The sequence below is a fragment of the Phyllobates terribilis genome, unplaced genomic scaffold, assembly GCF_046119375.1.
Source record: "Phyllobates terribilis strain yellow unplaced genomic scaffold, ASM4611937v1 Scaffold_1__5_contigs__length_1240528914, whole genome shotgun sequence".
NCBI classification, from domain to species: Eukaryota; Metazoa; Chordata; class Amphibia; order Anura; family Dendrobatidae; genus Phyllobates; species Phyllobates terribilis.
Window position 1 is genome coordinate 150,505,259 of NW_027362761.1, and position 22,473 is coordinate 150,527,731.

General features: G+C 46.3%; 1 protein-coding gene across 2 annotated transcripts in view; it reads left to right on the plus strand.

The window, feature by feature from the left end:
• PTPRD (protein tyrosine phosphatase receptor type D) overlaps nt 1-22,473 on the plus strand; it is a 2,806,079-nt gene that overhangs the window by 1,118,435 nt on the left and 1,665,171 nt on the right. For both annotated transcript variants that reach the window (XM_073668359.1, XM_073668367.1), the window contains one exon: nt 19,197-19,239. The gene's annotated coding sequence lies outside the window, so the exon portion shown is untranslated. The remainder of the gene's footprint in view (nt 1-19,196; nt 19,240-22,473) is intronic.

A 22,473-nucleotide genomic window follows, 5' to 3' on the forward strand; every position in this document is an offset into this window, starting at 1 on the left:
TCAAGTCTCAGTAGCCGTGAGTCTGGAACGCATATTCCTCACCCGGATCATCCTTCCTTCCACCATGCCGAGTACCCAGAGACAACTGATTCCACACTTGGACACTCTGAAGAGCTGTTCACTTTTCCATTATTAGATTCGGGCTTCTCGTCCGGTCCACTTGAAGGAGGAGATCGCGCCCCAATATTTGAGCAGCCACGGTCACACAAAGGCGACGGTGGGAAAGTGTCACAAGAGGTGGACGGTGATGAGACACAATTGCCAGAAAGTCAGGAGGAGGACAAGGGTGCGGAAGTGGAAGACGAGGTGGTGGATGATATAGTAACTGACCCAACCTGCTAGGGGGACATGCAGAGCGAGGACAGCAGCACACAGGGGGAGGGAGGCAGAGCACCCCAACAGGCAAGAAGAAGCAGTGTGGTGGCTGCAGACAGAAGGCAGGGAACCCTTCCCCATAACACCAATACGAAGGAAGTTGCCAGTACAACTGTTAGGTCTTCCTGAGTCTGGTTGTTTTTTAAAGACTCTGCCGATAACCCCAAAAAGGCCATTTGCACCACCTGCAAGGCCAGCATCAGCAGGGGTGGGCAAAACAACCAGCTTGACCACCACCAGCTTGATAAGGCACATGGCAGCAAAGCACCCGACTTTGTGGGCCAAACCCCAGGCTATAGGAACAGTGTATGCAGGTGGAACCATTGCTTCTTCCGCTGTTGTGCATGCAAGCCAATCCCCTGTCCATGGTGCATGCGAAGATGCCTCCTGCCCTGCACCTGTCGTTGCACACTCTCAAGTAGCAGCATCAGGAAGCACTTCCTTGTCCTTGTAACAGAGCAGCGTTTAGTTGTCCGTACCCCAGTCCTTGTAACGCAAGCTCAAATATGCAGCCAACGCCCCACAGGCCACACTACTAAATTCTCATATTCCACGACTGCTTGTGCTCGAAATGTTGCCTTTTAGGCTCGTGGAGACGGAAGTATTCCGCAACCTGATGGCAGCGGCCGTCCCTCCGTACTCGGTCCCCAGCCGCCACTATTTCTCCCGGTGTGCCGTCCCCGCATTACACAAGCACGTGTCCCAAAACATTAGCCCTGCTCACAACAACGCAGTTACCGGTAAAGTCCACCTAACAACGGACACGTGGACAAGTGCTTGTGGGCAGAGATGGTACATCTCACTGACGGCACACTGGGCTAACATGGTGGAAGCCGGGACCCAGTCAGACCTTGGGACCGAAGACGTCCTCCTGACGCAAAGGATTACAGGCCCTAGGTCAATCAGGTGTGCCCCCACAGTCTACAGCACCTGCACCTCATCCTCCTCAGCCTGCTCCTCCTCTTCAGCCTCCATCTCCGAAATGACCACATCAGTCACAAGCTGGAAGCACTGCAGCACTGCCTCGGCCAAGCAGCAACAGGCTGTGCTGTAGCAAATATGCTTAGGTGATAAACTGCACAATGCTGAAGAGTTGTGGACAGCTCTGAAAGAGCAGGCAGATCTGTGGCTCACACCTCTGAACCTACAGCCAGGCATGGCCGGAACCTGGTGGTGGCTCTGAGGTGAGGCGAGCTCACACACGTACCATGCCTGGCCCATGTGCTTAACATCGTGGTTCAGCGGTTTCTCAAATTCTACCCGGAGCTGCCGGATCTGCTTGTTAAAGTACTCTGCCTGTGTGCCCATTTTAGAAAGTCAGCTACAGCTTCCGCCGCCCTTGCAGTGTTTTGCAGCTTCCGTCTCACAGACTGGTGTGTGATGTCCCCACGCATTGGAACTCTACACTGCAGATGTTGGGAAGGATTTGTGAGCAGAAGAGGGCAGTTGTTGAGTACCAGCTTCAGCAAGGCAGTCAGTATTCAGTTCTGACTCCACACATAAGACCTCAGGAGTGGACATGGATGTCAGACATCTGTACCATCCTCCAAATCTTTGAGGATTCCACAAAGATGGTGAGCGGCGATGACGCCATAATTAGCGTCACCATCCCGCTTCTCTGTCTTCTGAAACGCTCTCTGCTCACAATCAAAGAGGATGCATTGCAGGCGGAGCACGATGAGATGGAGCAAGGAACCATACAGGGTGATTACACACAGCCAAGCCTCATTTCATCCCAACGTGGATTAAGTGAAAATGAGGAAAAGGAGGAGTAAGAAGGACAGGAGCTAGTTTTATGCAGTATAGACGGTACTACCTGCACAGCTGTAATACCGTCTGTTCATCGTGGATAGCCAGAGGACAGAGAGGAGGAAGAGGAGGAGGAGGAGAACATGGTCATTCATCCTCTAGGTGAGGACACAGAAGTCTTGCCTTTTGGTAGTCTGGCACGCATGGCTGAGTTTATGTTACGCTGCATTTCCCATGACCCTCGCATTCTCAAAATTTTGGGTCACAGTCATTACTGGTTGGTGACACTTCTAGACCCATGCTACAAGGAGAATTTATATCTCTTATTCCTGAGGCGGACAGGTCTACAAAAATGGGGCAGTACCAGAAGGCCCTTCTTGCGGAAGCATTAAAAAAATTCTCATCTGAAAACGTTGGCAGCAGAGGGCACATTTCGTTGGACAACCAAGGAGTACAGGCGAGAGAGACACAACTTCAATCCAGCAGAGGCAGGGGAACACTGTCAAAGTTGTGGGAGAATTTTATCAGCACCTCCTATCGCACAAGCCCTGAGGAGCGGGGTACTCTCACAAGGAGTGCAAAGTTTGGGAAGATGCTGAGGGAGTACCTTGCCGACCGTACCAACGTCCTCTGTGATTCCTCTATGCCTTATAATTATTAGGTATCCAAGCTGGATACGTGGAATGAACTGGCTCTCCATGCCTTGGAGGACCTGGCCTGCCCTTCCGCCAGTGTTTTATCAGTGCGGGTTTTTAGTGCCGCTGGTGGAATTAAAACTGATAAGCGCATCCGCCTGTCAACTAAAAATGCTGACAGGCTGACTCTTATAAAAATGAACAAGGGCTGGATTGGGCCAGACTTCTGAACACCACTGAATGATAGCAGCTTAACATAAACTCAAATCCAGTGTCTTTTCTTGAGAGGTGTATTCCCATGCATCTTTTTATATCCACACATGGGTATACGCTTCCTGATTTAGTCTATTTGCTCTTGTCCTCCTCCTTCTCCTCATCCTCCACCACCATATCACCAGGGTGACCGTGGTCCGTGATGCAACACCCACATAATTTTTTTAAAGGGTGTTTATGATGCCCTTGAAAAAATTTTTTTATACAGTATGTTCATGTATACCCCCCAGGGGTAAATGTTTGCCAGCCCATACACTTAGTGCATGGGCATACAAGTATAGAAGGCCCGCTCCTTTCTAATGGGAACATTATTTTATGAGGCCCTCCTCCAGGTCTCTCCCAAGGGACATTGAAGTGCCTCCAAATTTTTGGCAGCACTTGTATTCACTGCATATGCCAACACTATGGGAGACTCTCTCCTTTCTAATGGGAATTTGTCGTTACTGTGTGTGTTTAAATTCTTAATGGGGTTTTTCCTAAAATTGGTCAGCCGTTGGACTCACTGCACACCCTATAACTGTATAGCAGACCCTCTCCTTTCTAATGGGAACATGTCGTACCTTGTTACTGTGGCTCTGCTCTATGTGTCTTTAAATTCTTAGTGGGGTTTTTCCCAAATTTTGCCAGCCCTTGCAGTCACAGCATGGGCATTACCACTATAAGAGACCCGCTCCTTTATAATGGAAACATTTTTTTTACTGAGACCCTCCTCTATGTCTTTTCAAGGGGGTATTGGGTTGCGTCCAAATTTTTGGCAGCCCTTGCAGTCACTGGATACGCAATAACAGTATAGGAGACCCACTTGTTAATAATGGGAACAACAAAGCATAGCCTGCTGATGGCTCTCTAACAATAGCTACGGCCGACTGCTGGCCTTTTAAAAATAGTAAGGGCCGTCTGATGTCCCTGTAAAAATAGGCTTTATGACTTTCAGAGTCCCTCCATCATAAATAAAAAAGGATGTGTCTAATGATGTGTCACACACTTCATTGCCAGATAAGGTTGTAAAATGTTAAAATGACATTTCCCGGTGAATGCATTTGTCTTAAAAAAATAACATTAAAAAAACAAAACAATAGGATCTTTCTTTAGTATAAAAAACAGAGTCACCAATTTAACCTCAATGTAATCACTAGTGTTGAGCCATCCCCGTAGTGTTCGGGTTCGGTTCGTCGAACACCGGGATGTTCGAGGAACTGTTCGTCGAACTGTTCGTCGAACACCTTAGAACACCGTCGAACACCATTAAAACCAATGGCAGGCAAACAAAAACACATAGAAACACATAGAAAACACCTGCAAAGGTGTCCAAAAGCTGACAAACTGCTCAGAAGACACTCTCTTTAAAAAAGCCGGCCGGCAAATTCAGCAGCGGCATACACCGGTACTCGACAATTTAGACAAGAAGGAATAGAGCATCACACATAGATTAGATAGATAGAAACATGTCAGTCACACATATAAGAAGCACAGTGACAGTGTTGGTTACTGCACTTGTCATTTAGTGTAAAGGATTTATTAAAAAAAATGTTAGTGTTTTCATGCACCGTCTCTTTAAAAAAGCCGGCCGGCAATTCAGCATCTGTACCCGACAATTTAGAACAGAAAGAATAGAGCTTCACACATAGATTAGATAGATAGAAACATGTCAGTCACATATATAATAAGTACAGTGAGAGTGTTGCTTACTGTACTTGTCATTTAGTGTAAAGGATTTATTTAAAAAAATAATAGTGTTTTCATGCACTGTCTCTTTAAAAAAGCCGGCCGGCAATTCAGCTGCGGTACCCGACAATTTAGAACAGAAAGATAGAGCATCACACATAGATTAGATAGATAGAAACATGTCAGTCACATATATATGAAGTACAGTGATAGTGTTGGTTACTGTACTTGTCATTTAGTGTTAAAATAAAGGATTTATTATTAAAAAAATTGGCGTGGGGTTCCCCTTAATTTTAGGCTCTAGCGGAGGTTAAGCAGACGGCTGGGGCAGATGTTTGAAGCCTGGGAAGGGGGTAATACCCACGGAGCTTCCCAGGCTACTAATATCAGCCCCCAGCTGAATACATAGCCTTTACTAGCTATTAAAATGGGGGACCCCCCCAAAAAAATGACGTGGGGTCCCCCCTAATTTAATAGCTAGCAAAGGCTAGGCAGACAGCTGGGGGCTGATATTAATAGCCCAGGAAGGGAGCCATGAATATTGGCCCCCTCCCAGGCTAGAAACACCAGCCGTCAGCCGCCCCAGAAATGGCGCATTCATAGGATGCGCCAATTCTGGCACTTAGCCTCGCTCTTCCACGCTGCCCTGGTGCGGTGGCAGGGGGTAATAGGGTTGGGGTTGATGTCAGCTTATAATGCCAGCTGACATCAAGCCCAGGTTAGTAATGGAGAGGCGTCTATAAGACACCCCCATTACTAACCCCATAGTCAAAGTTAAAAAAAACACAAACACCCAGAATAAAGTCCTTTAATTGAAATAAAGACACAATCCTTTATTGTTCTAAATTAAACCATACTTACCATCACGCCCATTCCAGCTGAAGCCAACGATCTCCTGCAATAAAAGAAAAATAATAAAGCAACCTCATCCTTACCTTTCCATGGTTCCCACGACAGCTTCAGCTCTGCTACATCGAGATGACAGGCTGGACCGCAGCAGAACGCTGCCATCCAGCCTGTCATCCCGCAGACACTGAGAAGCGCAGGCTTGCTTGCGCTGCTCAGCGTCTCTCTGTGACGACATCCAGATGAGCCGAGTTCATGTCCAATGAACTCGGCTCACCTCATGCACGTCACTGACAGCGTGGGAAAATTCTCACGCTGAAGCGCTGATTGCAGGAGAATTTTCCCACGCTGTCAGTGACGTGCAGGAGGTGAGCTGAGTTCATTGGACATGAGCTCACCTCATGCACATCACTGACAGCGTGGGAGAATTCTCCTGCACTCAGCACTTCAGCGTGAGAATTTTCCCACGCTGTCAGTGACGTGCATGAGGTGAGCCGAGTTCATTGGACATGACCTCGGCTCATCTGGATGCCGTCACAGCGAGACAGTGAGGAGCGCAAGCATGCCTGCGCTTCTCAGTGTCTGCGGGATGACAGACTGGATGGCAGCGTTCTGCTGCGGTCCAGCCAGTCATCTCGATGTAGCAGAGCTGAAGCTGTCGTGGGAACCATGGAAAGGTAAGGATGAGGTTGGTTTATTATTTTTCTTTTATTGCAGGAGATCGTTGGCTTCAGCTGGAATGGGTGTGATGGTAAGTATGGTTTAATTTAGAACAATAAAGAATTGTGTCTTTATTTCAATTAAAGGACTTTATTCTGGGTGTTGTGTTTTTTTTAAATACTTTACTAGAAATTCATGGCGGTCATGTCTAATACTGGCGTGACCCCATGAATTTTGGGCTTGGGGCCAGCTGATAATACCAAGCTGGCCCTAACCCCTTTATTACCCAGTGAGCCACCGCACCAGGGCCCTGGATGAGTTGGGTACAGCGCCAGAAGATGGCGCTTCTATGAACGCGCCATTTTCCGGGGTGGCTGCGGACTGCAATTTGTAGCGGGGGGGGGGCCCAGAAAGCTTGGGCCTCCCTGCGCTGCAGATTCCAGCCCCCAGCTGCCTAGTTGTACCTGGCTGGACACAAAAATAGGGCGAAGCCCCACGTACTTTTTTTTTAATTATTTCATGAAATTCATGAAATAATTAAGAAAAAAAGGCCTTCCCTATATTGTTGTGTCCGGCCAGGTGCAAATAGGCAGCTGGTGGTTGGGGGCAGCCCGTTCCTGCCTGCTGTACCTGGCTGGACACAAATATAGTGCGAAGCCCCACTTCAATTTTTTTTAATTATTTCATGAAATTCATGAAATAATTAAGAAAAAAAGGGCTTCCCTATATTGTTGTGTCCGGCCAGGTACAAATAGGCAGCTGGTGGATGGGGGCAGCCCGTTCCTGCCTGCTGTACCTGGCTGGACACAAATATAGTGCGAAGCCCCACTTCAATTTTTTTTAATTATTTCATGAAATTCATGAAATAATTAAGAAAAAAAGGGCTTCCCTATATAGTTGTGTCCGGCCAGGTACAAATAGGCAGCTGGTGGATGGGGGCAGCCCGTTCCTGCCTGCTGTACCTGGCTGGACACAAATATAGTGCGAAGCCCCACTTCAATTTTTTTAAATTATTTCAGGAAATTCATGAAATAATTTAAAAAAAATTGACGTGGGGCTTCGCACTATATTTGTGTCCAGCCAGGTACAGCAGGCAGGAACGGGCTGCCCCCAACCACCAGCTGCCTATTTGTACCTGGCCGGACACAACAATATAGGGAAGCCCTTTTTTTCTTAATTATTTCATGAAATAATTTAAAGAAAATTGACGTGGGGCTTCGCCCTGTTTTTGTGTCCAGCCAGGTACAACTAGGCAGCTGGGGGCTGGAATCCGCAGCGCAGGGAGGCCCAAGCTTTCTGGGCCACCCCCGCTGCAAATTGCAGTCCGCAGCCACCCCGGAAAATGGCGCGTTCATAGAAGCGCCATCTTCTGGCGCTGTACCCAACTCATCCAGGGCCCTGATGCGGTGGCTCACTGGGTAATAAAGGGGTTAAGGCCAGCTTGGCATTATCAGCTGGCCCTAAGCCCGAAATTCATGGGGTCACACCAATATTAGACATGACCACCATGAATTTCTAGTAAAGTATTTAAAAAAAACACAACACCCAGAAAAAAGTCCTTTAATTGAAATAAACACACAATTCTTTATTGTTCTAAATTAAACCATACTTACCATCACGCCCATTCCAGCTGAAGCCAACGATCTCCTGAAATAAAAGAAAAATAATAAAGCAACATCATCCTTACCTTTCCATGGTTCCCATGACAGCTTCAGCTCTGCTACATCGAGATGACAGGCTGGACCGCAGCAGAACGCTGCCATCCAGCCTGTCATCCCGCAGACACTGAGAAGCGCAGGCTTGCTTGCGCTCCACAGTGTCTCTCTGTGAGGGCATCCAGATGAGCCGAGTTAATGTCCAATGAACTCGGCTCACCTCATGCACGTCACTGACAGCGTGGGAAAATTCTCCTGCACTCAGCGCTTCAGCGTGGGAGAATTCTCACACTGAAGCGCTGAGTGCAGGAGAATTCTCCCACGCTGTCAGTGACGTGCAGGAGGTGAGCTGAGTTCATTGGACATGAGCTCACCTTATGCACGTCACTGACAGCGTGGGAAAATTCTCCTGCACTCAGCGCTTCAGCGTGGGAGAATTCTCACGCTGAAGCGCTGAGTGCAGGAGAATTCTCCCACGCTGTCAGTGACGTGCAGGAGGTGAGCTGAGTTCATTGGACATGAGCTCACCTTATGCACGTCACTGACAGCGTGGGAGAATTCTCCTGCACTCACCGGTTCAGCGTGAGAATTTTCCCACGCTGTCAGTGACGTGCATGAGGTGAGCCGAGTTCATTGAACATGAACTCGGCTCATCTGGATGTCGTCACAGAGAGACGCTGAGCAGCGCAAGCAAGCCTGCGCTTCTCAGTGTCTGCGGGATGAGAGGCTGGATGGCAGCGTTCTGCTGCGGTCCAGCCTGTCATCTCGATGTAGCAGAGCTGAAGCTGTCGTGGGAACCATGGAAAGGTAAGGATGAGGTTGCTTTGTTATTTTTCTTTTATTGCAGGAGATCGTTGGCTTCAGCTGGAATGGGCGTGACGGTAAGTATGGTTTAATTTAGAACAATAAAGGATTGTGTCTTTATTTCAATTAAAGGACTTTATTCTGGGTGTTTGTGTTTTTTTTAACTTTGACTATGGGGTTAGTAATGGGGGTGTCTTATAGACGCCTCTCCATTACTAACCTGGGCTTGATGGCAGCTGGCATTATAAGCTGACATCAACCCCAACCCTATTACCCCCTGCCACCGCACCAGGGCAGCGTGGAAGAGCGAGGCTAAGTGCCAGAATTGGCGCATCCTATGGATGCGCCATTTCTGGGGCGGCTGACGGCTGGTGTTTCTAGCCTGGGAGGGGGCCAATATTCATGGCTCCCTTCCTGGGCTATTAATATCAGCCCCCAGCTGTCTGCCTAGCCTTTGCTAGTTATTAAATTAGGGGGGACCCCACGTCATTTTTTGGGGGGGGTCCCCCATTTTAATAGCTAGTAAAGGCTATGTATTCAGCTGGGGGCTGATATTAGTAGCCTGGGAAGCTCCGTGGGTATTACCCCCTTCCCAGGCTTCAAACATCTGCCCCAGCCGTCTGCTTAACCTCCGCTAGAGCCTAAAATTAAGGGGAACCCCACGCCAATTTTTTTAATAATAAATCCTTTATTTTAATACTAAATGACAAGTACAGTAACCAACACTATCACTGTACTTCATATATATGTGACTGACATGTTTCTATCTATCTAATCTATGTGTGAAGCTCTATTCTGTCTGTTATAAATTGTCGGGTACCGCTGCTGAATTGCCGGCCGGCTTTTTTAAAGAGACGGTGCATGAAAACACTATTATTTTTTTTGATAAATCCTTTACGCTAAATGACAAGTACAGTAAGCAGCACTTTCACTGTACTTCGTATATATGTGGCTGACATGTTTATATCTATCTAATCTATGTGTGAAGCTCTATTCTTTCGGTTCTAAATTGTCGGGTACAGGTGTATGCCGCTGCTGAATTGCTGGCTTTTCATGTTTCACTGTTGGCACTGTTCCCATCGATTTGGGCAATCACTGTAATGCCACAACCACCATGGCTGTGGCATTACAGTGAGTGGCAGACAATCCCTGCATGATTGGTGCTCTAAATAGCGCCAGACATGCAGGACACGCTTTTGGTGCACGAACAGTTATCGAACATAACCTCGAACAGCCGAATTTTTTGCAAATGGTTCGGGTTCGTCGAACAACTCGAACACCGCCCAAAACAGCTCGAATTTGAGATTGGCGAACAGTTCTAGTCGAACACCGCTCATCTCTAGTAATCACATTGTTCAGCTCATGCACCTCCTCCTCCATCTCCGAAATGATCACATCAGTCACAAGCTGACAGCACTGCAGTACTGCCTTGGCCAAGCGGCAGCAGGCTGTGCTGAAGATAACATGCTTAATGCTTAATTGACAAACCGCCCAGTGCTGCAAAGTTTTTGCTGTAGCACAGCAGCCTGATCTGTGGCTCTCACCACTTAACATACAGCCAGGCATGGTCGTGTGTGACAATGGGCAGAACCTGGTGACGGAGAAATGACAGCCGGGGTAGATACGTTTTCCCTCTATGCCAGTCCTTTCACCGAGCTAAAGAATATGGCTGTGGTGAAATACAACTCCCACTGAGAAGCTGTTTCAGATTGAAAAACATTGTGCCCACCAGAGGATTTGATTCGGAGTGCTAACCTTTCTCACCTTCTCAAGAGCCCCATAGCACCAACAAAGTTAGCGCTATCATGAACTCTCCTGGGGTAGAAGCCAAAGCACACCAGAAGATTCTCTGGTGTGACCTGTCGAACTCTGCTGAGAAGCAGTCCTGGCTAAGAATATTGTGTGGGAAGGTTCCCAGACTCTGAATGGCTGCTTTTTTACTGAGGAGGATACACACGCAAACACAGGGAGAACATACAAAGTCCTTGCAGATGTTGTCCTTGCTGAGATTTGAACCCAGGATCCCAGCGCTGCAAGGCTTCAGTGCTAACCACTGATCCAATTTGCTGCCGTTCACCCTCTAATATCTAACAGTCTGGAGAAACTTGTACCTACTGCCACTCTATCTTCAGCTCCTTTGTGAGAAAATGTATTTGGGCAGCCACTCAGTCTACCAAACAAAATCCTGAGAAGGAAATTAGGGATGGCTTCGCTACTGGTACTGGGGGCAGTGCTAATACTATGGCGTCGTACCATAGTTTGCTGGAAATATTCCAGGCTGGTAAGAGGCAAGCAAATTCCCACAGAAAAGAACCAGCAGTAATGTTCAGGCCACATTTCAAGTGCAAGCAGCTTTAGAGGACTTCCTGGGAGAAATGACACTCAGGGTAGATACGGTTTCCCTCTATGCCAGACCTTTCACCGAGCTAAATACAACTGTCAGCAAAAAAAGTTGTGGACTGGCTCCGTACCGTCCCTGGCCACATTCACCTGTCCACGTGTTTGTGGTTAGGCGGTCCTTCCCAGTAAGTGCACTGGGGAGGGCATGGGTAATGTTGTGGGACCCGTGCTTGTGGAAGGCGGAGGCAATACCGGGAAATATAGTGGCAGTTGGGGACCGAGTATGGACACCCGGCCGCCGCCGCCGGCATGAGGTTGTGAAAAGCTTCCGCCTCCATGAGCTTAAAAGGCCATATTTCAAGTGCAAAGAGCTGCCCAGAAATCTGGCAGTTTAGTGTTGCGGTCTGTGGATGGGTGGCTGGCTGCATAATTGCACTTGCATTCCATGTAACAGAAAACTAAGCAGATGGTGGCCTCTATCATCATCTTGGCCTCATCTTGGCGCTATGAACTTTCCTGAAGGAGAAGCCAGGGCCTGCCGGAGGAGTCTCCGGTTCTCTGGTGGGCCCGTCCAAACCTGCCGAAAAGCAGCCCTGGCTAAGAAAAGTGTGGGGGAAGGTTCCTGGACACTCTATGGCTGCTTTTTTAATGTGGATCGGCCATGCTTATGCATGTTATTTCTCAAAATGAATTACAGATCAGGCCATTGTCCAACTCTTTATTCAAGAAATTAAATGCGCAAAGAAAGATGTGTGTGTGTGTCAAAGCAAGTGTGAGTTGATGTTGGACGGGCTGCCATTGCTTCTGCAACAAGCCCAATTGCAGGACTTCCTGGGAGAAATGACACGCAGGGTAGATACGGTTTCCCTCTATGCCAGTCCTTTCGCCGAGCTAAATACAACTCTTACCATAGTTTGCTGGAAATATTCCAGGCTGGTAAGAGGCAAGCAAATTCCCACAGAAAAGTACCAGCAGTAATGTTCAGGCCACATTTCAAGTGCAAGCAGCTTTAGAGGACTTCCTGGGAGAAATGACACTCAGGGTAGATACGGTTTCCCTCTATGCCAGACCTTTCACCGAGCTAAATACAACTGTCAGCAAAAAAAGTTGTGGACTGGCTCCGTACCATCCCTGGCCACATTCACCTGTCCATGTGTTTGTGGTTAGGCGGTCCTTCCCAGTAAGTGCACTGGGGAGGGCACTGGTAATGTTGTGGGACCTGTGCTTGTGGAAGGCGGAGACGATACCGGGAAATATAGTGGCAGCTGGGGACCGAGTATGGACACCCGGCCGCCGCCGGCATGAGGTTGTGAAAAGCTTCCGCCTCCATGAGCTTAAAAGGCCATATTTCAAGTGTAAAGAGCTGCCCAGAAATCTGGCAGTTTAGTGTTGCAGCTTGTGGGTGGGTGGCTGGCTGCATACTTGCGCTTGCATTCCAAGGAATGGGGTAGGTACAACTGAACTTTGCAGTGGGACAAGGACGTGGACAGTGATTGTTGCAAGTCTGCAATGACAGGTGCATGGCGGGAGGCATCTTCGCCTGCGCCAAGGATCACTTATGATGGGCACACTTTTAGGCAGTGACCTGGGAGTCAAAGATGCTTCCAGAGGTCTTCCCCATGCTTTTCCCATGTCTTTTCATCACTGTATGCATGTGTCTGATGATGTGTCACACACCACATGGCCAGATAAGGTTGTAAAATGTTAAAATGACATTTCCTGGTGAATGCATTTGTCTTGATTGAAAGCAATTCAAAAGTGCAAAAACGCATCAAAAACGCTACGTGTGAACATAGCCCAAGTTGTGGAGGAGTATTTTTGTTTTTGGTTATTTAATTTGCCTTATATACAAGTCATTACCCTGGAAAGGATGTTCCTTAACATATTTCTCAGGAAAATCCATTTTGGTTTCGTTTTTGTATGTTTTATTGTGAGTCCGTAAAAGTGGTGTAATACTCTGACCACGTTGCTGACAGCAGTGATCTCGGAGTCAGAGATGCTTCCAGGGATCTTTCCCATGCTGTTCCCATGTCATTTGAGCACTGTTCCCATCGATTTGGGCAATTTTTAGGCCCTCTGCAGACCGCCGATGAGAGCCGTCTGAAAAATGCTCAAGTTTCCCATAGACTTACATCGGGCTCGTTGCTCGGGTCGAGCACCCAAGTATTCCAATTTGCTCGACCCGAGCAACGAGTACCCGAGCATTTTAGTGCTCGCTCATCACTAATAGCTTATCATAGGGAAAACAGTGATATCATTATTATTTTAAATATCTCTTCTTATTTTTTATGTGTATGGGTCTCATGAATCAAAATATAAGCAAAAAGTAGAGTAGCAGACTTGAGCACAAGTTTCAGTGGTCCAGAGCAAGATATAAAATTAAGTCACCTGCTTTGTTTTAACAGGGGAACTTCTCCACTATTCTGTAGAAGTTTACAGGAATAAAAATTTTTGAAAATGTAAGTTTGCCAGATTTACCAAATTTTCCCAGGGTGTTTGATTTGCAATGACAAATCATTGAAAGTCAAACACCCTGGAAAGATTCAGTAAATCTGGCAAAGTTAAATTTTCAAAGAAAAATTCACGGGAAATTGAAAGTGCTCCAAAGCCTCCAATTTCCCTGAAAAAACAGTTATGAATCTCTGAGATCTTATATGATTGTATCCAACTCATTTAAAACTTTTGAATGCAACACGGCCTTAGTAATGTCCAGCTTTCGTCAACATATATGGCAATGGTTAAATGTATGCTCCCTTCCTTTCCCTTCCTCACAGTTTATCAGGCACAGTGATTTTCCTATCTCTCTCTCCATATCAATCAGATCAGCATTATTCTCTTTTCCTCATATACTAATTGTAACAACCCTGGCGGCATGCTGGCATGACTTACCATCTCCCACCATGCAAGACCGCCAACTTACCTATCAGTCCAGGCTGTGCACTATACTCCTTTACTTGCTGTGTGCATGTCTCTTGTCTTCTGGCTTAGGGTGGCGGCGCTGGTACTTCCTGATTCTTAAAGTTACAGTGTGCACAGCCTATTGCTGTGAGTCACTGGATACTTAAACCTCCCCCACCCAGTGGGAGGTGCTTGAGCAACACTTCCTTTCAGTGTGTTCTGTGCAACTGAGTTGTCAGGTCCTGTCCTGTATCTTGTCTGTTTCCGCCACCCTGGGGGCTGAGTAGCCAGGCCCGTTACTTGTATCTGTGACTTCTAGTCTATTCCTGCCACCCTGGGGGCTGAGTACGCAGGCTCGTTCCTGTATCTCGTTCCAGTGTCAGTTCCTGTCTGACCTGTGTCCTAGCCCGTTTGTCTCTATGTCCGATTCTTCCTTTTTCCTGCAGTGTCTGAACCAGTACCTAACTCCAACTCGTTGTCTCTGTACTTCTGTTTGTGAGTTTTGTGTCCACTCGCTACTTCATTGCAAGTACCTTGTGTGTATCTGGTTCTGTTTGTCCTCTTTCCCTGCCTCCATTTCTACCTCCAGTGTTCTAGTTATCTTCCTGTGTTTCCCAGTCTGTTCCATGTGAACAGAGCTCTGTCCTGTCTGCCTGCGCCTGAGGCTCTGCTCCGCTCTGCTCTGCTTGCCCTTTGCACCTGCAGCTTTTCTCTGCTCTGCCCTGCTCTGCTTGTCCTCCGCACCTGTGGCTCTGCTCTGCCCTGCTTGTCCTCTGCACCTGCGGTTCTGCTCTGCTCCACTTTTCCTCCTCACCTGCAGTTCTGCTCTGCTCTGCTCCACTTGTCCTCCGCACCTGAGGTTCTGCTCTGCTCTGCTTGTCCTCCACACCTGCGGTTCTGCTCTGCTCCGCTTTTCCGCCACACCTGCGGTTCTGCTCTGCTCCGCTTATCCTCCACACCTGTGGTTCTGCTCTGCTCTGCTCCGCATGTCCTCTGCACCTGCAGCTCTGTTCCTGTATACCAGTCTGTACTGGTCCCTATCCAGCCTGTTTTCCTACCTGCCAGTACCCGCCTATCTGCTTACCAGCCGTGCCCGCCAGTACCCACTTGTCTGCATACCAGCCAAACCTGCCCGTTCCTACATTCACTGGTGTGGGTCAACAGCTGTGACCGGGTTCTGACCTGGAGTAGCACCTGGGCCACCTCCCATGTCCCTCCTCGGACCATGGAGTCGATTAAGCCGCCGTGTGTTTGTGGTCGGCCCTGGCGAGGCCCCTAGTCACGCCTCTCCAGGCACTCCTCGATTCGTGGCCCAGTGGGACCACTAACCACTCTCACACCAGTCAGTCCGGGTGGGAGCGTAACACTAATCCCATCACACCTACTGATTTCTCTCCCCATCTCCATTGCTAAGCTGTGAGCTGTGACATGTTTCTGATCTAACACACAATGGCTGAGCATTTCCTGCTTTTATACTGGCTACACTAGTACTCTTGATTGGCTGTATTATGCATGTCATGGAATAGCTGCAAGGCAATATGGGGACACCCTTCCCACAGCAGCACCAGGTCATCTGATCCTTCTTTGGCTGCAGGATTGCCAACTGTCTGGAAATTCCATGATAGTCCATAAAAATAGGGATTTTTTTTGCCCTGTCCATAATAAAAAGGAAAGCCGTCTGTGATTTTTTGAAGCTGAAAAATCTCCTATAGATTATATTTACTGTAATTATCACCACGTTACAGTTTGCAGTGAACGCTGCTGATGTCTTCATATTAGAATTATGGGCTGTGGACATGTATCACTTATAATTATCATGATTATTATGGTTTTCCAATGTGTCCATAAAAAGTATTGTCTGTCTGTGATTTTTTGATAAGCAACCAAAAAAATAAAAAGTCAAGTTGGCAACCCTGTCTGGTTGTTGCAATCTTCTACAATGTGTAAATGGCGGCAGTCATTTTTGGGAATTTGCAAGAATCAAATTGCAAATTTCAAATTCCTGAAAGCACAACACCAATTCAATTTGCATCAAATCAATTTGCTCATCTTTTTAAGTTTGTGTTAAGTGAAAGCTGGAATTAAACATATCATCTCATATTAGTAACGTTGTTGTAACAGATTATATATAAATACTTCAAGTGTTTGTAGGACAAGATGTGAAGATATTGTTCACAATGTCAGTTCTTTGCAAGGCTTTAAATTCAATTGTTTTTTCATACTGTAAATTCAGACTATTTACTTGGGTAACTGAAACAACTGGTTATTTGTACTCTATGTGTCGTCATCTGCGTGTTCTTCTGTCTTGTGTGTGTGGTCTGTCTCATTACAGAAATTCAATTTTCTCATCCAATCCACCTCTGTTTTAAATATTTCTACCTCCTCTTTCTAGCAGGAGTAGATGTAGAATTGAAATGTAAGGCGGGAGAGGAGAAGTAGCAATGTGCAATGTGGGACGAATTTTGCCTTACAGGATCACGTCAATTACTCTGACAGTCGGTGACACTATTAAACTGAGTAGAACTCATCCACACCTTTAAGTTCTGCACATAGACTTTTTGTACTGCTACTGATTGATTTTAACTGTTGATAGCTGCAGTCCAGAAGATTATGTGCAACTTAACCCCTTTCCGACGTGGTCAGTAATAGTACGCACCACGTCGGAAAGGCCAGTTCAGCGGGGGCTCCAGCAGTGAGCCTGCGCCGAACCGGGCACATGTCAGTTGATTCTTACAGCTGACATGTGCCTGCAACAGTGATCCAACCGTAGCTGTTAACCAGTTAAACGCCGCTGTCAATCTCTGACAGCGGCATTTAACAGCGCCGCACCGGAAGCGCGGCCTTTGCCCCGCCCATCAGTGACCCCATCACGTGATCGCGGGTGACTGATGGGTGGGCAAGGCAACCCGGGATCTGCAGCAGACCACTGTGGTTGTCATGAAAAGATTGCTATGAGCACCACCTAGTGGTCGGCGCTCATAGCACAGGAGCATTTCCCCTGCATACAGGCAGTCTGCTCCTCGCCTGTATGCAGTAGAAGCGATCAGAAAATGGCAGCTTCTAGTCTTCTATGGAGACTATTGAAGCATGTAGAAAGTGTGAAAAAAATGTTTTTAAAAATATAAAAAATATATAAAAAATATAAAAGTTTAAATCACCCTCCTTTTGCCCCATTTAAAATAAAAAATAAAAAAAACCCACATACACATATTTGGTATCGCCGCGTTCAGAATTGCCCAATCTATTAAAATAAAAAAATAATTAATCCGATCGGTAAATGGCGTAGCAAGAATAAAATTCCAAACGCCAAAATTACGTTTTTTTGGTCGCCGCAACATTGCAGTAAAATGCAATAACGGGCGATGAAAACATCATATCTACCCCAAAATGGTATCAATAAAACCTTCAGCTCGGCGCGCAAAAAATAAGCCCTCAATCGCCCCAGATCATGAAAAATGGAGACGCTACGGGTGTTGGAAAATGCTGCCATTTCTTTTTTTTTTTTGCAAACTTTGGATTTTTTTTCACCACTTAAATAAAAAGAACCTATACATGTTTGGTGTCTACAAACTCATAATGACCTGGAGAATAATAATGGCAGGTCAGTTTTTGCATTCAGTGAACGTGGTAAAAAAAAAAAAAAAAACAACTGTGGAATTGCATTTTTTTTTGCAATTTCACTGCACTTGGAATTTTTTTACTGTTTTCCAGTACACGATATGGTAAAAGCAGTGATGGCATTTAAAAGTACAACTTGTCCCACAAAAAATAAGCCCTCACATGGCCATATTGAATGAAAAATAAAAAAGTTCTGGCTCTGGGAAGAAGGGGAGCAAAAAATGAAAATGCAAAAACGGAAATTGCTCCGGTCATGAAGGGGTTAATATATTGCTTTGTACTATAGTTCCATAGATAAAAGTGATGAAGACCTGGCAGGACTAAGGACTTACATTTGAAACATGTAAGCAGTTTGATTTGGAGATGCAATGTGAATCCACCTTTGCTGAAAGATTTGAGATGTGCTGGACTTCACTACGGTGGTTGTTAGACTCTGTACAGTCCCCCGCATGGGAAAGATTACTTTACCAAGTGTGGTGAACCGGCATAAAACTTTACTATTAAAGGTCAATTAGTTATGAAAAAAACTCCATTTAGGTCAGTCTTCACTCATATATTTGAGTAATAGCAGAGGAATAGCACAAAATCCAAGTGCTTATTAAAACAGACATGTTAGATAGGCCAAAAGATTTTATTTAACCCCTTACTGGAGATTGACATAAACGTACTCTCAAATTGCAAGTAGTTTACCACAATCCCTCATACTTACATATCAAGAATGGTACAGGAGTTATGCCAGAGCCATCTGTAGGAGGAGTGGATCTTAGGGCTCGCTCACAAGTGTATACATTGGACAAGATCTATGCTAGGTTGGACCAATGATATTCTAAGGGGCAGTGCTGAGCAATGTTTTTTTTTCATGCCGATTCATCATGAGAAAAATATTGCAGCATGCTGCAAGTTACTGTGCAAATCGGATGGCAAATAACCAATCAAGTCTATAGTTGCCTGGAAACATCGGACTGCACTCGGGTGCTTACTTACAGAATGGAGGAGATCGAGAAATCTAGTTCTCCATCTTCTCCTCACCTGTGATGTGATTCTCTCATTTGACAGTGTTGAATCACACTTGGCTGATACTCGGCTCAACCTCTGATCAGAGCTTGAGCCGAGTGTCATTTACATAATCTACTCGATTCTCTTTGATGAGATAATCAATATGAGCGAGCCCTTATGCACAATTTCCTGCTGTGACCATGCCTCGCTCAATTCCTCAGATGCTGTGAAAACTTCTTACTTGCACTAAAATAAACAACATAGTTTCGTCATGACATGTTATCTCTTTCTGCATTGTTTGGGGTTACTTGTGAAAAAAGACAGCAGAGAATATGGCCAGTTTCCCAGATGTATGACACTGCCTCCTTGCAGCGGACTGCTGAGACCTGTCACACCCCGCTACCTGAGCTTCTGACTGTACAGGAGCAAAGCTCATCATGCAAATTTTGGGATATCATTAGAAAGCAAGCTAACGGATCACTAGGTGGGGACTGGAGGCTATGAATAAAAAGCCATCTGGATACCAGAGAACTGTGTAGTTATAAACAAGATTTCTTCTTGCTAAAAAGTGCATCCTATACTCTCATATTATTTTGCACAAATGTCTCTGTTTATCTACATTGACTTACATCATAGCAGTGTTATAACAGTCTGTATAATTTAATGTGGTTTTCTATTTCAGACCTACCCTGGGACTGCAACAACAAGATGTTTTCTGGCAACAAGTAAGCTCTAATTTACCCACTGTCTAGTTTATTTATTGTTTGTAAATAAATGTTAAAAATGGTTGTTATCCGACAACAACTCTTCTTTGCAGCTACTTCCCATGACAATACATATCTTTTTTATATGCGCAGATAAAGTGCCAATACATGATACGGAAAGATGATTGGATCTCATCTACTTACAATTATATACTACAATATTTTCAGGGCTTTTTTTCTATATAAAGCATATGATACTTTTTGTGTGATTTTATGTTATCATAAACAATGCAAATTATTGTGTGTCATTCCCTTGCTGGACATAGTTACACTGAGTAATGGTAGTAGATGGGTAAATTAGGAATTCATGTTTAGAGCAGCTACGTGTAGAAGCTCTGCTCTGACTAAAGGCAGTCAAAATAATACATATAGTATTACATTTTGCACATAATTATATAAAATAAATCTTTCTTGTAAATAACATTGAGATAATTATATATAAACCAAGTTGTGGCATAAGATAATAATGAAATATCAATAAAAGGAGGCCTAAAAGGAGTTTTAAAGGTAGTAATAGCAAACTAATTTAAACCAAACCAAGCAATATATAAAAGGAAATTATTACAAAAATATGAAACTATATAACTAGTGATGAGCGAGCATTCTCGCAAGTACTCGGTACTCGCCAGACCATCTCAGTACTCGAGATGCTCGGACCTCACCGAGTACTTGCGAGATGCTCGGGCGGATGCTCGGGTCCCCTCCCTGCATGTTTGGCCTTTTTTAGAGCGCCAATCAACATGCAGGGATTGCCCACCACTCATTATAATGCCATGGTGGTTGTGGCATTACAGTGATTGGCTGGCCGCACAGATTTATCAGGTCTATATCAGACCTGGCGCCTCCATGCTCGTCACAGTCACTCCGGAATCAGGCAGTGTATGGAGAAGTGCTGCTGAGCTAGGGAGAGATTTGCTTGTGTATTAGGAAGTGTAGGGAGAAAAACCGTACATGACACATATCCATCTTAACAAACAGTCCTTCTGAGGACTAATCCATCTGCAGAGATATCAGGCAGGCAGTGTATATAGGCAGGCAGGCAGTCTATATAGCAGACTGCAGTGAATATAGCACAAGAGGCTCCATTCCAGTTCGGTCTGCTGTTACTGCTGTTAGATATTTCTATACAAAGTCCCAGGTCTCAGGGGACAGGAATACTTTTTTTTGGATCTTAATCCTCATTACTTGCTTAAAAAGCAATCCAGATAACACAATTTATCTGCACCATTTGCTTGTTGGCACTGCAGTATACAGCCAAGTCCTTTCCCTATTATAGCGCTAGAAATACAGCTATTTAAAACTGTGTTTTCTCCGTCACTCGGATCACATATACGTTTTCAGAAAATACTGCCATTTCTGGCCTCCATTAAAAATTTCTTTCAGTGTGTCAGTGAAGCAATTCACCACAGTTTGCTGTTCAAACTAGTTACCTACAGGCCAGGTATTTAAAACTCTGTTTTCTCCGTCACACAGATCACATATAAGTTCGCTCCAAACTAAGTCATTTGTAGTGAGCGTGGAAGATACTGTCCTTCATTTAAAATAGGCAAGACACGTGGCAAAGGACGGGGAACTGGACGTGATGGTGATGGTGCATGTAGAGGCCGAGGTCAAGGCCGTGAGCAAGCTGTAATTGTGCCACAACAAACACCCACATCTTCTTGCCTGATTTTCCTGTCCCAATTCCTAGGGGACCGCAGTACACCACTATGGAACCCAGAGCAATGTCAAAAGGTTGTTGGTTGGTTAGCGGATAATACTTCCAGTCACCACTTAGCCACCACCACCACCACCGCCCTGTCTTCCACACGGTCAAGTCTCAGTAGCCGTGAGTCTGGACCGCATATTCCTCATCCTGATTCTCCTTCCTCCCACCATGCCGAGTCCCCGGAGTCAACTGATCCCACACTTGGACACTCTGAAGAGATATTCACTTTTCCATTTATAGATTCGGGCCTCTCGCCCGGTCCAATTGAAGTGGGACAAGATGCCCAAATATTTGAGCAGCCACGGTCACATGAAGGCGACGGTGGGAAAGTGTCACAAGAGGTGGACGATGATGAGACACAATTGCCAGAAAGTCAGGAGGAGGACCAGGGTGCAGAAGTGAAAGACGAGGTGGTGGATGATATAGTAATTGTTCCAACCTGGCAGGAGGACATGCAGAGCGAGGACAGCAGCACACAAGGTCAGGGAGGCAGAGAACCCCAACAGGCAGGAAGAAGCAGTGTGGTGGCCGCAGACAGAAGGCAGGCAACCGTTCCCCGTAACACCAACACGAAGGAAGTTGCCAGTACAACCGTTAGGTCTTTCCAAGTCTGGTTGTTTTTTACAGACTTTGTAATAACCCCAAAAAGGCCATTTGCATCATCTGCCAGGCCAGCATCAGCAGGGGTGGCAAAACGACCAGCCTGACCACCACGAGCATGATCAGGCTCATGGCAGCAAAGCACCCGACTTTGTGTGCCAAACCCCAGGATCCAGGAACAGTGTCTGTGGGTGGCACCACTGCTTTTTCCACGGTTGTGCATGCAAGCCAATCCCCAGTCCATGGTGCATGCGAAGATACCTCCTGCCCTGCACCTGTCGTTGCACACTCTCAAGTAGCAGCATCAGGAAGCACGTCCATGTCCTTGTCCCAGCGCAGCGTTCAGTTGTCCATACAACTCAAGTCCATGGAACTCAAGCGCAAATATGCAGCCAACGCCCCACAGGCCACACTACTAAATTCTCACATTTCACGACTGCTTGCGCTCAAAATGTTGCCTTTTAGTCTCGTGGAGGCAGAAGCATTCCGCAACCTGATGGTGGCGGCCGTCCCTCGGTGCTCGGACCCCTGCCGCCACTATTTGTCCCGGGGTGCCGTCCCCGTATTACACAAGCACGTGTCCCAAAACATTAGTCATGCCCTCAACAACACAGTTACCAGGAAAGTCCACCTAACCATGGACACGTGGACAAGTGCTTGAGGGCAGGGACGGTACATCTCGCTGACGGCACACTGGGCTAACATAGTGGAAGCCGGGACCCAGTCAGACCTTGGAATGGAAAACGTCCTCCCGACGCCAAGGATTGCGGGCCCTAGGTCATTCAGGGTTGCCCCCCACTGTCTACAGCTTCTCCACCTCATCCTCCTCAGCCTCCTCCTCCTCTTCAGCCCCCATCTCCGAAAAGACATCAGTCACAAGCTGTAAG